This window comes from Colobus angolensis, unplaced genomic scaffold (genome assembly GCF_000951035.1).
Source record: "Colobus angolensis palliatus isolate OR3802 unplaced genomic scaffold, Cang.pa_1.0 Scaffold11, whole genome shotgun sequence".
Taxonomy (NCBI): domain Eukaryota; kingdom Metazoa; phylum Chordata; class Mammalia; order Primates; family Cercopithecidae; genus Colobus; species Colobus angolensis.
The window spans coordinates 17,307,510-17,322,743 of NW_012112030.1; the positions used below are offsets into that span (position 1 = coordinate 17,307,510).

Sequence of the window (15,234 nt, forward strand, 5' to 3'; positions counted from 1 at the left end):
GAGAGGAGAGGAGAGGAGAGGAGAGGAGAGGAAAGGAAAAGGAGAAAGGAGAGGAAGCTAACTTATCTTAAGATCACATAGTAAGGGTGGATTCAGGATTGAAACGCAGGTATATTGACTCTGAAGACCAGAAAATGTCTCTACATCATGTCCAAATAAAAATATTTTTCTTTTACTCCCACTTTGCACTGTGTTTTATTGAATGTCAGACCATGCCAAATCAGTTTGTCTTGAAACTGGACAAACAGGTCAGGCAAAAGAAGAATGAGACTAAAATAGTTATCACCTTGTCTGACATTGTGAATAACAATTTTTACCCTACCCATTATGGAATACTTTTGTTTTGTTTTATTTTGTGTTTTAAGGTTTTAACTGGAAGAAAGTTAAAAAAAATTCAATACACTTATTAAATATTTCCAACACTGAAAGATTGCTGGTAGCACATCTTTTTTTCCTTCTAAAATCCAAATGGGATTGTTCTTCTTTGTTCTGTATACAACTAAGAAAATTTTCTTTTATGGTTCAATAAAACCTTTACCGACTAAATAGACCCACATCCTGGTCCCTTAATGTCCTTCCCATGGAACTTTGGTCTATATTTTCATCTGCCTTATTACTGCTTCCCTTGTGCATTAACCATCCCATACCCCACACTCACCTGCCTCCACGTTCTTGCTTATACAACTTACTCCCTTGAAATATCCTTTCCTCACCTCTGGGATCTACACTGTACCCTGGTTCTGCTCAAAGACCACACTGTCCGTAGAGCCTGTCATGATTCTTTCAGTCATACATAGATAAGAGTCTTACACAGATAAGAGTCTATGTAAATACAGGTTCTGAATTTACAGACGTTCACTCAGTGACTGAACATATTTAGTTAGCTTATTTTTATACTTGATGTGATATTAGTGGTTGGGATTTTGAGACCACCTTGAAGAAGTTCACAGGCTCTACCTTATTTTTTGGGTATGTATGCACAAGTGTTATTTCCCCATCCAGCCTGTAAACTAACTGAGGTCAAGGATGTATGAGTCATCTCTGTAATCCCCACAACATTTAAGCCCATTACTTGCCTATAACAGATGCTCAATACATGTTGGTTGACTACATTTACTCTATGAATAACGAAAAAACAAATTATTTAAATATAGATTTATAATTTAATACAGTGTGATTAAGTTGACAGAGTGTGGCATCTTATACTCCCTTTGTAAAACAGGGATAGTAATATCTATCTTGCATAGTTTTCTTGAAGATAAGAAATAAAATATGCGAAGTATCTGGTATATCTTTAATGTCCGATAAGTGATAACTCAATTAACAAAGATAACTACACAAACCAAAGAATGGTATGGTATTACAGCGGGGACTTTTTAAATTAATTTTATTAAGAATTTTAAAAGAGACAGAGAAGAAAATAAGTCAGTCACAAAAGCAGGTACAAAACAATGCAGAGAAAGGTTCAAAGATGAACAAAAAGGGAAACAGAATAATGAAATTAATCTCCCCAAATCCTAAATAAGATTTGCATAAGTAGATACCTTCTCTGCTCAAATAACAAAATGACACAAAGAAACTTGTACTGCACAACCACATCTAGAATTACAAAATTTTTAAAGAACCGTAAAGATACTGGTTCTGAAAATCCACTGCTTCTCCGTGGGAACATTCCTTATGCTATTTAGAACAAAGGTTATCATTACTAAGAAGTGGCACACAAACCCTTGAAAGGATATTGCAGACAATATAGAAACAGCATATCTGGTAAGTTTATCAGGGTTGTAAGTAGATTAGAGGAGCAGGAAGAAATTCTAAAATTCTAAAACGATATAATTTAAGTAGTGAGAAATCTTACCACATAGATAACAAACTGCATTAATAAACACTTTAAAAATTGAAATCATGGATAGGCATTATAAAAAGAAAAATTAAACATATCAAAAAATGTGTCCACTTAGTTTTTTTTAACCATGAGAACACTTGGACACAGGAAGGGGCATATCACACACCGGGACCCGTCGCAGGGCAGAGGGATGGGGGAGGGATAGCATTAGGAGAGATACCTAACGTAAATGACACGCGTATACATATGTAACAAAGCTGCACGTTGTGCACATGTACCCTAGAACTTAAAGTATAATAAAAAATAAAATAAAATAAAATAAAATGAAGAAAACTAAAAAAAAAACAAAAACAAAAAAAACACACCTTTTTTACCTTCATGGACATAATGCCCTGATTATCACATAAATATACAAATACAAAACCTCTGGAACTGAAATGCTGAAAATTTAGTATAAGCTTACATGAAAGCTAAGAGGCTGTAGTCCCACATACAGCTATAACTGTTATAAAACTCTGTTCCGGTTTCTGATCATTCACTTCTTTGTATAGACTCCATGCCTCCACTTTAGTAAATAGAAATAACCTGATCAAGCAACAGATCTGGAGCAGAAACTCTGTCCAGAATTTACTCCATAAACTTCTATAATGTGAAACTCATTCTTGTGCATAATAAGTGCTTTTTAGTCAAAGAATCTCTCACTCAAAGACAAATCCTTCTTGAAATAAAAACTCTCATCAATATCAAATAAGAGTTGAAGTTAGCTAACAGCTGGTTAAGAGCAAAGCCCTAGGAGAACAGGATAGGCACCTTAAGCAAGAACATTGGTAGAGGAATGGTAGGGGTAAACTGTAAGGAAAGCAAAATGGAAAAAGAGCAAAAGAGAAGGGCATGAAGGAGTCCTGTTACCGTACAATGTCTCTGGTTGGGCTTTGAGAGCCATATACATTTGCAATCACTTTTCTTCACACATCTGGGTGTGATAAGGATTTAAAGCACCTATTTCACTCCGGTTTTGAAATCCTAATATGTTAACCTGGAGGATGGGTAGAGGAGGCTGGCACGACAAGACAGGGAAAGGAGCAAGACAACAGAAACATTTGTTTTTCTGAAGCTTCATCAGCCTTCTGAAAACAGTATTTGATCCTTATGAGGTGCTTAGAAACCATATTTTTCCAGAACCCTTCCTGCAGAAAAGCCACTGGAAAATAAAAGAGGATATGAACCAGAACCAAGCCCGTGGAGCACCCAGATATTCAAACTCAGTTTTCAGAGCTTCATTTGATTTTAAGTTTATGATTATTATCTGGCTATACCAAGAGATATTGTCTAAGTGTTTTCAACTTTCATATTAAAGTAAAATTTAAAATTTAAAGAATGTCCTGCTGTGATGCTGAAGAGCAAAAAAATCAATAGGACAGTGAAAGATACTACAGTAGAGTCATTGGTGCAGTGGGAAAGACAGGATTTTTTGAATCAGGCAGACATTTGTTAGGATACTGGCTCTTTTTTAAAACTTTGTGTACATATCTTGACTTCTTTTTGCTTCAACTTTCTTATTTATATATTTTTTTAAAATCTGCCTTGCAAAGATATGAGGATGAAATAATGTATAAAAAGCTCTTAGCATATAACAATACCTAGTGATAAGGTTTGACTGTGTCCCCAACAAAATCCCATCTTGAATTGTAGCTCCCATAATCTCCACATATTGCGGGAAGGACCCTGTGGGAGGTCATTGAATCGTGGTGGTGGGTTATTCCCATGCTGTTCTCATGATAGGGGATACGTCTCATGAGATCTGATGGCTTTATAAAGGGCAATTCCCCTGTACTTCTCTCTTGACTTTTGCCATGTAAGACGTGTGTTTGCTTCTCCTTCACCTGCCATGATTGTGAGGCCTCCCCAGCCATGTGGAACTGTGAGTTCATTAAATCTCTTTTTCTTCATAAATTACCCAGTCTCAGATATTTCTTCATAGCAGTATGAAAATGGACTAAAGCAGTAAATCGGTACCAGGATTAGTGGGGCGCTGCTGTAAAGATAACTAAAAATGTGGAAAAATGTGGAAGCAACTTTGGAAATGGGTAACAGGCAGAGGTTGGATAGTTAGGAGGGTTGAAGAGAAAACAGGAAAATGTGAGAATGTTTGGAACTTCCTAGAGACTTGCAGGGCTTGGGAGACAGGAAAATTTCGGAAAGTTTGGAACTTCCTAGAGACTTCTTGAATGGCTTTGATCAAAACACTGATAGTGATATGGACAATGAAGTGCAGGCTGAGGTGGTCTCAGATGGAGATGAGGAACTTCTTGGGAACTAGAGCAAAGGTGACTCTCGCTATGCTTAAGCAAAGAAACTGTTGGTTTTTTGCCCCTGCCCTAGAGAATTTTTAACTTGAGAGAGATAGGGTATCTGATGGAAAAAATTTCTAAGCAGCAAAGCATTCAAGAGGTGACAGAGCATAAAAGTTTGGAAAACTTGCAGCCTGACAATGCAGTAGAAAAGAAAAACCCATTTTCTGGGGAGAAATTCATGCCAGCTGAAGAAATTTGCATAAGTAACAAGAAGCCAAATGCTAATCACCAAGATGATGGGGAAAATACCTTCAGGGCTTGCCAGAGACCTTCACAGCAGTCCCTCCCACCCCAGGCCCCGAGTCTTAGGGAGGAAAAATGATTTCCAGGGCCCTCCTGCTGTGTACATCCTTGGAACTTGGTGCCTTGCATCCCAGCCACTACAGTCGTGGTTAAAGGGGCCAAGATACAGCTCGAGCTGTGGCTTCAGAGAATGCAAGCCCCAAGCCTCGGCAGCTTCCATATGGTATTGACCCTACGGGTGCACAGAAGTCAAGAATTGAGGTTAGGGAACCTCTACTTAGATTTCAGAAGATGTACAGAAACGCCTGGATGTCCAGGCAGAGGTTTGCTGTAGGGGCAGGGCCCTCATGGCGAACCTCTGCTAGGGCAGTGCAGAAGGAGCATGTGGGGTTGGAGTCCCCCCACACAGAGTCCCCAGTGGGATACTGCCTAGTGGAGCTGTGAGAAGAGGGCCACTGTCCTCCAGCCCCCAAAATGGTAGATCCACCAACAGTTTGTACCGTGCACCTGGAAAAACCACACAGACACTCACCAGCCCATGAAATCAGCCAGAAGGAGCACCATATCCTACAAAACCGCAGAGGTGAAGAGGTCCAAGGCTATGGAGGTCCACCTCTCGCATCAGCATGACCTATATGTGAGACATGGAGTCAAAGGAGATCATTTTGGAATGTTAAGGCTTAATGACTGCCCATTGGATTCTGGACTTATGTGGGGCCTGTAGCCCCTTTGTTTTGGCCAATTTCTCCCATTTGGAATGGGTATATTTACTGAATGCCTGTACCCCAATTGTATCTAGGAAGTAACTTGCTTTTGATTTTGCAGGCTCATAGACAAAAGGGACTTGCCTTGTTTCAGATAAGACTTCGAACTTGGACTTTCGAGTTAATGCTGAAATGAGTTAAGACTTTGGGGGACTGTTGGAAGGGCACATTGTGTTTTGAAATGTGAGGACATAAGGTTTGGGAGGGACCAGGGGCAGAATTATGTGGTTTGACTGTGTCTCCACCCAAATCTCATTTTGAATTATAGCTCCCATAATCCCCATGTGTCATGGAAGGGACCCAGTGGGAGGTAATTGAATCATGGGGGCAGGTTTTTCCCATGCTCTTCTTGTGACAGTGACATTTCACAGGATCTGATGGTTGTATGAAGGGCAGTTCCTTTGTGCTTCTCTCTTGCCCGCCACCATGTAAGATGTCCTTTGCTCCTCCTTCTTCTTCCTCCATGATTGTGAGGCCTCCCCAGCCATGTGAAACTATGAGTCCATTAAACCTCTTTTTCTTTATGAATTGCCCTGTCTCGGTTATTTCTTCATAGCAGTATGAAAATGGACTAATACCCCTAGCAATACAACACTTTAGTAAATTTTAACTGTAATCGTTAACTAAAATTCTAGGATACTGTGGCATTGACCAAAGCATGAAGTGCTCAAAAATATTATGCCACTTCACTACTTTCATATATGGCCCTTTCTTGATTCTAAGACTTCTGAAAAAAAAATAAATAAATATGTAAGCCCACAGGTCAAGATGTTTAGGAAATTTTAATAGCTGCAACTGGTAAAATGCTCTAAGTGTAGGATTTGTCTTCCAGAGTACATGCAAACATAGACCTAGCCCCTTTTGTACCTCATCATTATAAATACCATAATACAGCAATCCAATGGATGCTTAAATGTGACTATTTTTAAGACATAATGTACTGAGCCTCTTCAATAGCTTTAAAATCTCACACATCTGTAGTACATGTTGTCCTGCCAATATATGCGAGTTTAGGAGCTGAACAACCTAAAATGGGTAATGTACTACTTTACAGCCAAATATGAGCTAGGGTCACTGTAACCAGTAATCTGAGGTAAATTGTTTTTTCATCTATAGTAGAGGAAGGCATCAAGATATCAATTTACTTGTCAAAATAGTTATAATTATTACAGGTACATTGTACTATATGTTTGTATCTGGAAATTAGCCTCTGTAAAGCTTATGTTATTACCACCTACACATTTTGCTTTCTCATTTTTCTTATAAATATATATTTAAAACTTTATTTAGTCATAGAAATACTCACAAATATGGCCAAAATGTTATGCAGATAAGACTTATTAACAAGTTAAGATCCAGATGTAGATTAAGACTTATTAAGTCTTATTCAATGCAGATAAGATTTATTCACAAGCTAAGATCTTAAGTTAACAAATGATTAGTGTGCCAACTGGAAACCAGAAATTCAAAACACAGTCTAACCTCTGCACTCTTCCATATCCATATGAAGAACTTATTTTTTCATGTAAATGGAACAAAATATATTATTGCAAAATCAAAGATTTTTTGATGTGACATTATAGTTCATATTGAACTTAGCTATTAGACAGCCTGACCAGTAAGTACCATCTAGCATGGATTTTAACACCAAGATTTACAGCATAAAGAGTAGGCACACACATACAAATCACCAATGGCATAAATGCCACTAAGAAATGAAGAAAAAAAATCATGCACCCACAGAGATACAAGAAAGAAAATGAATAGGAAAAGTAAACTATCTCATTTCTTCTTCAAAATAAAATGCTTCCTATGGGCTTTTTATTATATAATGCTATTATATTACTAATTATAGTATACAATTATATTATATTACTAATGTACTTTTATGTTAAAATTAAATTACTTTTAATGGCAAAAAGACACAATTACTTGTACACCAGCCTAATATTTACATACTGTTTCTTCATTTTAAAATGCAAATACATGTATACTGTTACACTAGATTACCTTGTTATATTCTTATAAAAATAGATGGGATCACAGATAGTTACTATCAAAAATGTGTGATTTGTAAGACAAAAATGCTGGTGAACTATGTTCACATTACTAGCTATTTATTTCTAGAGTTTTATAGAAAACTTTAAACCACAGAAAGATATTTGTAGTGTCAGGAGGTGCCTGACCATACGGGCCAAACTTAAGTAAACATATATAGTTTTGAGTTTCTAAATTACTGTTGCATACTTTATTTTACTCAAAAAACATTGTCATATGGACCTTAGACCATGTCTGATGTCCACAAAAAGGAAAAGAATGTAAACTTGTGAAAGATAGCCTTTTAAAAATCTGAAATACAAACATATTTATAGTTAAAATGATGATAAGGTTTGTAAAACGCAGTGCAGGAGGTTGTGGAAGAATAAAGATACTATTTTCTTGTGCCCCAACTTCTAAATTCCCCCAATAACATTTCCCAGTCTACATTTTCCTAATTTATTTTCCCTGTCTTGCAAACATTTACATCATATATTGCACTTGGATGACATTTTGGAACACCCAAGCTGCTACTGTAACAATGGAGTTGATACTAACTTTTAAATCCAAATAACAGAAATATTTCTGATGCTTTGGTAATTGCCAAGGGGCCATCTTGGCAGATCTCTTAGGCTTCCTAGAATTGATTCAAATAGGAGATAACTAAATCTTCTTTTGCTGAATCCTAAAAAGATTAGATATCCACATAGCATATACAAAATGAGATAAATTATGTAAAGTCCCTCTTAGAGAGCCTGAAATGTTATAAATTTCAATAATTGGTAGCTCCTGCTGCTAGACAAATTAACTGAAAAGTTGTCAGCCTTCAGCTCCGTCTTGTCCTTGTTCTGCCGCTAAGTAGCAGTATTAAGTAACCCCTAAGCCATTTTTTATTTTCTGTCCCCATTTCAAAGGTAGGACACGTCTTTGAACACTTATTTGTTTTGGCTGTGTTACAAGAAATAACAATTTCAAGAGATTTTAAACGTATACATTTCTGAAATTTTCCATGTAAACGTAACAAAATATTACAGCAAAATCAAAGATTTTTCTGACATTATAGTTCATACTGAATTTAGATATTAGACAGCCCTACCAATGAGTCCCATTTAGCATGGATTTTAACACCAAGATTTACAGCATTATTATAAGTGATGAATTCTCCTTTAAAAATATCTATTTATAGAGGAGCCCAAATTTGATTCAAATACTTTGACTGTCCTTATCAATTTCCATCTCATGGAGATGATGACATGCCTCTGAAACAAAACCTATTCCATGATTCATGATGTTGTCTGTAAGTTAAATGGTAATATATATATATAAGCTGAAAAACTAGTAACAGCATGCCAAAGTGAGGAGAGTTGCAGAAGGAAAAATTATAATCCTAGTGTCTTTCTGAGCATAAGGACAATATTTACCGAAAGAGGTGTGTTATTGAAAAATACTCGAAAGTTGTGATAATGCACTGTTGTACTACCAAGCAATATTTACATTTGAAAAGGATAGTAGGCGCAGGTAACTTGAACAAATGGGATGTATATGGTGATATTAGAAAAGAGGCTAGTTCTTCCTCCACTGCCTATCACATTCATTTTATAGGGCCAGTTTTGTTTTGTTTTAGTTTTGTTTTTTATTTTTTTTTAATTCCGCTGACACTAACTGTAATCTCAAACAGGCTGCACTACTTTCCGTTGACATTCAAAAGAAAAAAAAAAAGCCCTCTGGTCACTTTTAGTTCCCCCAAAAGGCGCAGTTCTGGATTAATATGTCTAGTTCACTTCGCACTTCATGTAAATCAAATCTCCTTCCCTCCCACTGTATCAGGTTCAAAGTCTACATTTGAGAAAGCGGGTCTAGGTTATTTCTCTATTTTTCATCCTAATTTCTCTCCTTCTGCCTTCCTTTTTCTCCTACAATTGAACAAAGCTGTTCTATCTCCTCTAGAGTTGAAACTTAAAGGGGAAGAGTTAATGAAGGAAGAAATGTCTTCCTTGATTCCTTTGCTCAGGGCAGTATCTAAAACTGACTCTTTCTCTTAAGGCCACTTTCTTGAATTCTTTGGAGATCCCACCCCTCATTCATGGTCTGACACCTGCAGTATCTTTGGCAGGGTAAATGCATCTCCTCTGACTAGTCACATCCAATTTCTCCCTGCAACTTTAGATATTCAACATACACTTTTAGCCTCTTTCTACTAAACTCTCATCACTACTCCATATGATCCAATCATTCTGGATGTAAGACAGCCCCAAACTAGCTCTGAGTAACCCATTGCTGGCTGGTGTGAAGCTCTTTTTTAAATGTGGCCCTCTCTTCAATTCACCTCCTGGCAGGTGGATCCAGCCACAGCCTTTTGCCTTTTAGATGTCTTAAATTTCTTAAATATGAATTGGACGCCAGTCCCCTGTGTCTCCTAAACTGCAGAGGACAAATATAAAGCACTCTGAGCAAACTTAAAGTTATGCTCCCTAGGCTTTAAATCAGAAGAAAGAATAGCTTACCTTTCCCTAACACAAGTGAAAGTGGGACTCACAGTACAACTCTCTCTACAGAAACGACTTTTATCTTTATCTCTACCCTTTGATCTCTAGTGCACCTCTTTACCTGTAAAACCTGTTACACATACCAGCAATGAGAGTTTTCACAAACCCTGTTCTTGTATATTTTACAACTTTATTTTACAAGTTCCCTAGGTGGTCTAAAACAGGTTCTCCAAACCAAGGTATACGAATATTTAGAATGCATAAAATTTTCCAAGGGGTACATGAACATGAATAGTTTTAAGAGAAGTCACTTTCAATTCTTCATTTTCCATGTAGACCCTTTTGAAAAGCCAACCTCTCTGAAAATGTATCTTAAGTTTAGTTATCATGCTAGTCCTTCTTTCCCAACCTTTGGCCTCTGCGTAATTTCCTTTTCAAATGTTACAAAAGGAAGGACTTATCTCTCACCTATTTTAAATCTTACTGTGGCATATTTCATCCTCCTTTCCTATTATCAAATAATTCATGCTTCCTGGGGTAGAATCACATGAGACCATATTTCTCTAAGTCTCCTGTTTAGCACTGGACAAATTTACCTTATGTTTTGTAGTTAATTTTCCAAGAGAAGATTTCATTGTACACTTAAAATCAGAATATATATATATGCAGATAAAGATCAAGATCACGTTATGAGAACAGAACTGATAACAAACCCTCTATCAATCTAGCAATAAGTAGAACACAGACATGGTTCACACTGCACAGTGATTGCTTCCCCAAAAGCAATCTAGGTAACAATGCATTAAACCTTAGAAAACCAGTTTCCTTTATTTAAGATTAATTACTCCTGCTCAGAGAATGATAAACTGATTCTACTAGATTCATAATAAGAAACATAACCATTTTCAATTGTGAAAGAAATTCTAATCAATATAGATATAAAATTCTCAAAAATATTTATTTCTATTGCTCTGTCAAGATTTTTGAAGCTGCTTAGAGACCAACCAGATTAAAAATTCTTAACTTGGCAAAGATAAATAAATCTTTGCTCAGCTTATCAAAGAAAGTTCTGCAATAGACAATGTCCAATTTAATTTTTTTAGGCTGATATAATCTATGTGTAGCTTCAAAAACAAGGTGACTATAAGAGATAAACAGATATTGTGAGTAATCCTTTTTACAATATAGATAAAATTGTAAGGTATATTTCTCAGAAATCAGCAAAATGAAAGATTCTAATAATTAACGTATTTTTCTGTAAAAATTTTGAATGTTTTCAACAAACTTGAAAGAAAACCAACGTATCAATTGACAGCAATTTTTGATATTGCAACACAATTTGAATTTTGACATAACTATAGAGGGTTCAAATAAACAAGTGACATTACTGTAGTAAAATGCCTTCCCTCAACAACATCTTCATGTAAACATATTTCCTAGTGCTTACCTCTATAAAATAATAACAGAACTGATAATAAACCTTGTATCAATCAAGCAATAAGCAGAGCATAGCCATGGCTCAACATTGCACAGTGACCTTCGTAGAGAAAATATAAATCTAGGGTGTCTGTAAGTGAAAACCCCCTTTCCAGATTAGGTGCTCATAGATTTCAAGAAAGAAACATGGGCCCATGCACAAGACAGTGCATCAAAAGACAGTGTCTATGTACATCTTTCTTCCCATTCTGGTCAGCTTGCCTTAGTGGCTCAGCAACAGTATAAAATATTGGGCCAGTGCAGTGGTCTGTAATCCCAGCACTTTGGGAGGCCAAGGTGAGCAGCTTATTTAAGTCCAGAAGCTTGAGGCCAGCCTTGGCAACATGGTGACACCCCATCTTTACACACACACACACACACACACACACACACACACAAATTAGCCAGAAGTCGTGGTGCATGTCTGTAGTCCCAGCTACTAGGGAGGCTGACACGGGAGGATCTCTTTAGCTCAGGAGGTAGAGGCTGCAGTGAGCTGTGATCGTACCACCACACTCCAACCTGAGTGACAGAGTGAGAGTCTGTCTCAGAAATAACACACACACACACACACACACACACAAAACAAAAAAAAAAACGCAAGGAAAAGAAATGTGCAGGGAGACATACTGCAGTTAGAGCAAGCTATTCCTGAACAAGGTGATATGGCCACCTCTACAAAATTAGCTGTGCACAGAGAAGAAAAAGTGCTTAGAATGCTGGTCCTGGGGAATAGTAAATTATCCCAGCAAGAGGCTTGCATAACATTTTTTTTTTATATTTAGATATTTTTCAACACCTGGGAGTGGGTGGTACACTCAAGCCACTAATACCAATGGCTAAAAAGCTTAATTCACATAAAATAACAGATCCTTCCACTGATATTTTGCTAACAATTGCTTACCATCTTGTCAGGAAGATGATGATGATAGTAACATAGCAGGCACTTAACAAAGCACCATAAGTGTGCTGTGAAATAAGCAAGCTAATCTTATGAAAATCAGGAACAAATAAAGGTTGCCAGCTAATATCATTATTATTCATCACTGTTTTGATATTTTTTGCATTAGCTAATACAAGCAAATGAGAAAATGAAATTAATACATAAATATTGTAAATTTAAAAACAAAATATATTTAATTATAGAAAATTACTAATACTTGCAAAACACAAAAAAGTTCCTATATTGTAATTAATAAAAGAATTTCATACAGAAACATGATACAAAATATATAAAACCAAAGGCTTTTCTTTATACTGGCAGTATAATACAAAAATTAAAATAAAAATGAAATAGCATTCACAATAACAATCGAACTATAAAGTACCCCAGAAAACTTTAACAAAAATGTGCAACTGTATGAAGAAGAATACAAAATTTTATATTGAAGTTCATCTTGCATGAATTAAGAAAAACTATCATGCTTACTGGACCAAAGAAAACCCATAATATTATTAAAACCTTTATCTTTCCTAAATAAATATAAATATATAATGCAATTTTAAACATAATTTTATTGAGATACTAATTTTTATTTGAATTTTCCTTTATAATTTTAAATTATTTTTAATTTTAATTATTTTTTATTTTGTTTATTTCTACTTTTTAGTTTGACTTTAAATTTTACAAGGAAGAATAAATATGTAAGATTTGCCTAAAAATATTGAAAAAGATGGTAGGTACCTGACATAGGAGATACTAAAGCCTTCTGTGATATTAATTTGATTAAAATACCATGTTATGACCACAAAAAATGTACAAGTTACTGTACAAAACTGAGTTTATAACTACAACCAATATAAATATAAATGAAAATGTGTTATATGATAACTACTTCAGCAGAAATATACATATACATAATAAATACATAATAGCTCAGCAGAGAAAGTATAGCTTATTTAATAAATGATTTTATTTTATTATTATTTTTTTTTGAGACAAAATCTCGCTCTGTCGCCCAGGCAGTGGCCGGATCTCAGCTCACTGCAAGCTCCGCCTCCCAGGTTTACGCCATTCTCCTGCCTCAGCCTCCCCAGTAGCTGGGACTACAGGCGCCCGCCACCACGCCCGGCTAGTTTTTTGTATTTTTTTTTTTTAAGTAGAGACAGGGTTTCACCATGTTAGCCAGGATGGTCTCGATCTCCTGACCTTGTGATCCGCCCGAGTCGGCCTCCCAAAGTGCTGGGATTACAGGCTTGAGCCACCGCGCCCGGCCAATAAATGATTTTATAATTATAATTAGATCTTCATTCAGCAAAAAAAGAGTGGTATTCCTGCATAATGCCATGTTTAAAGATGAAAAAGAGCATGGATTAGGGATTTTAATGTTAAAATAAAATGTAAAAAACTGTGAAAAATAAGAGTAATGTTAGGTTAAAGAAAAACTTTTATAAAAAAGACAAAAAAATAAGAAACTATAATGGAAAAAAATTATAGAGTCTACTTCTTTAATAGTACAAATTTACACAAAGGGAAAAAATACCATAAATAAGTTTTTTAAAAAATAGAGAACACGTTTGAAATGTATATGAGAGGTAAGCTTTATAACTCTAATGTAAAATAGAGAACTTCTACAAATTGAAAAGAAAAAGCAAATGTGGGTAAAATGTATGAACTGAGGTTTATAAAAGAGGAAAATGGCAAATAGACAAAAATTATTATAACCTTTTTATAAAAGATGCTAAATCTCACTAGTATCCAAGGAAATGTGATTGAAAAGTAGCACAATACCCTCATTTTTGCATATAGTAAATTAAAAAAATTTTTTGAAAGATTTATCACATACAATGGAATGGGGTGGAGAAGTGATGGGATTGTATATTGCAGCACACGATGTTTCTTCGTTCCACTTTTGGAAATTCATTCTGCAGAAATAGATATTCTTATCTAAGGGTTTATGGACTAACCATGATTTAGATATACATGCTGACCTAGAGGGATGTCCATAGTTCATAAATGATTACAGCAACAAGTCAAGATATGTATGTAATGATGATCCTATATTTGTGAGTAAAAGTTGTAGGGGAGCATATGTGTATAATTACATACATCATGTATGTTTTACGTGAGCATAGAAAGAAATGTAAAAAGATATGCGCAAAATTGATTTTCTTATATACTCCTCTGTTACTTGGCTTTGAAAAAATAATGTTCTCATTTTTGAACTTTAATAGCAAACTCAAAAAAAATGTGTATATGTGAGTGTTAAGTGTGTAGCTATGTACGTTATAGACAACTGATGTTCTAAGATTTCTAGAGAGAGAGAGACATGTGAAGAACACGGGGCTTGATCAGAATTGGAACAATGATTGTGGAAGAAATGGATAAACAAAAAGGGACTTTCCAGGCCAATGACAAGACAGGAGAAAAACAACATTATCCAGAATCATTTAGACATACTTCTAATGCTCCAAGCCACTTGTAACTACATATTTAAAAACTCAAAATGTAAACCTGTATCTGTGCATGCATAAACAAACAATATTATTATTACTGCACAAAACGAATCCTGCATTAAACAGAATTGTCATTGCTATAGGAATGTATAAACAAAATAATTAGAAAACCCAAAGAATCTTATAACTAAGCATTAAATCTTCTTACGTTTTTCCAAGTAAAAATGACTGAATTGCAACCCATTAAACTTCATTTAACCCAAATAAATGAAGGACTTTTACCTTAGCATTCACCAACATCACCATTCTTTGTTGCTTCCATACTGTAAGATCATCGGAGTTTTTAAAAATTACATATTGAGTAGCCAGTATGAATAAAGCACCTCACACGTGTAAGCTGGAGCTTCTTGTTCGTCAGAGAAGCAGAGTTGTAAATAAAAGGATCTTTGTTTATGTAAGTTTTAATCCTTTAGTTAAGTTTCTTTGGCTCTGATGGTTGCATAAAACAGGTTATAATCTTGGAAACAGGTTCTAAGATTACTGTACTCACTTGGAACCAGAGGCTCCTCCTTGTTTTTTTCTTTTGGTTGCTGTTTTTTTAAACAGTTGACTCTTATGTGGCCTTGGCTCCA

The 15,234-nt window shown here is 35.6% G+C and overlaps 1 protein-coding gene across 2 annotated transcripts in view; it reads right to left on the reverse strand.

Annotated features, from left to right (window-relative positions):
- The window catches only part of SLCO1A2 (solute carrier organic anion transporter family, member 1A2), a 136,764-nt gene extending 124,548 nt beyond the window's left edge, over positions 1-12,216 (reverse strand). For both annotated transcript variants that reach the window (XM_011954989.1, XM_011955011.1), the window contains exon 1: positions 12,111-12,216. The gene's annotated coding sequence lies outside the window, so the exon portion shown is untranslated. The remainder of the gene's footprint in view (positions 1-12,110) is intronic.
- Between the last annotated feature and the right edge of the window lie 3,018 nt (positions 12,217-15,234).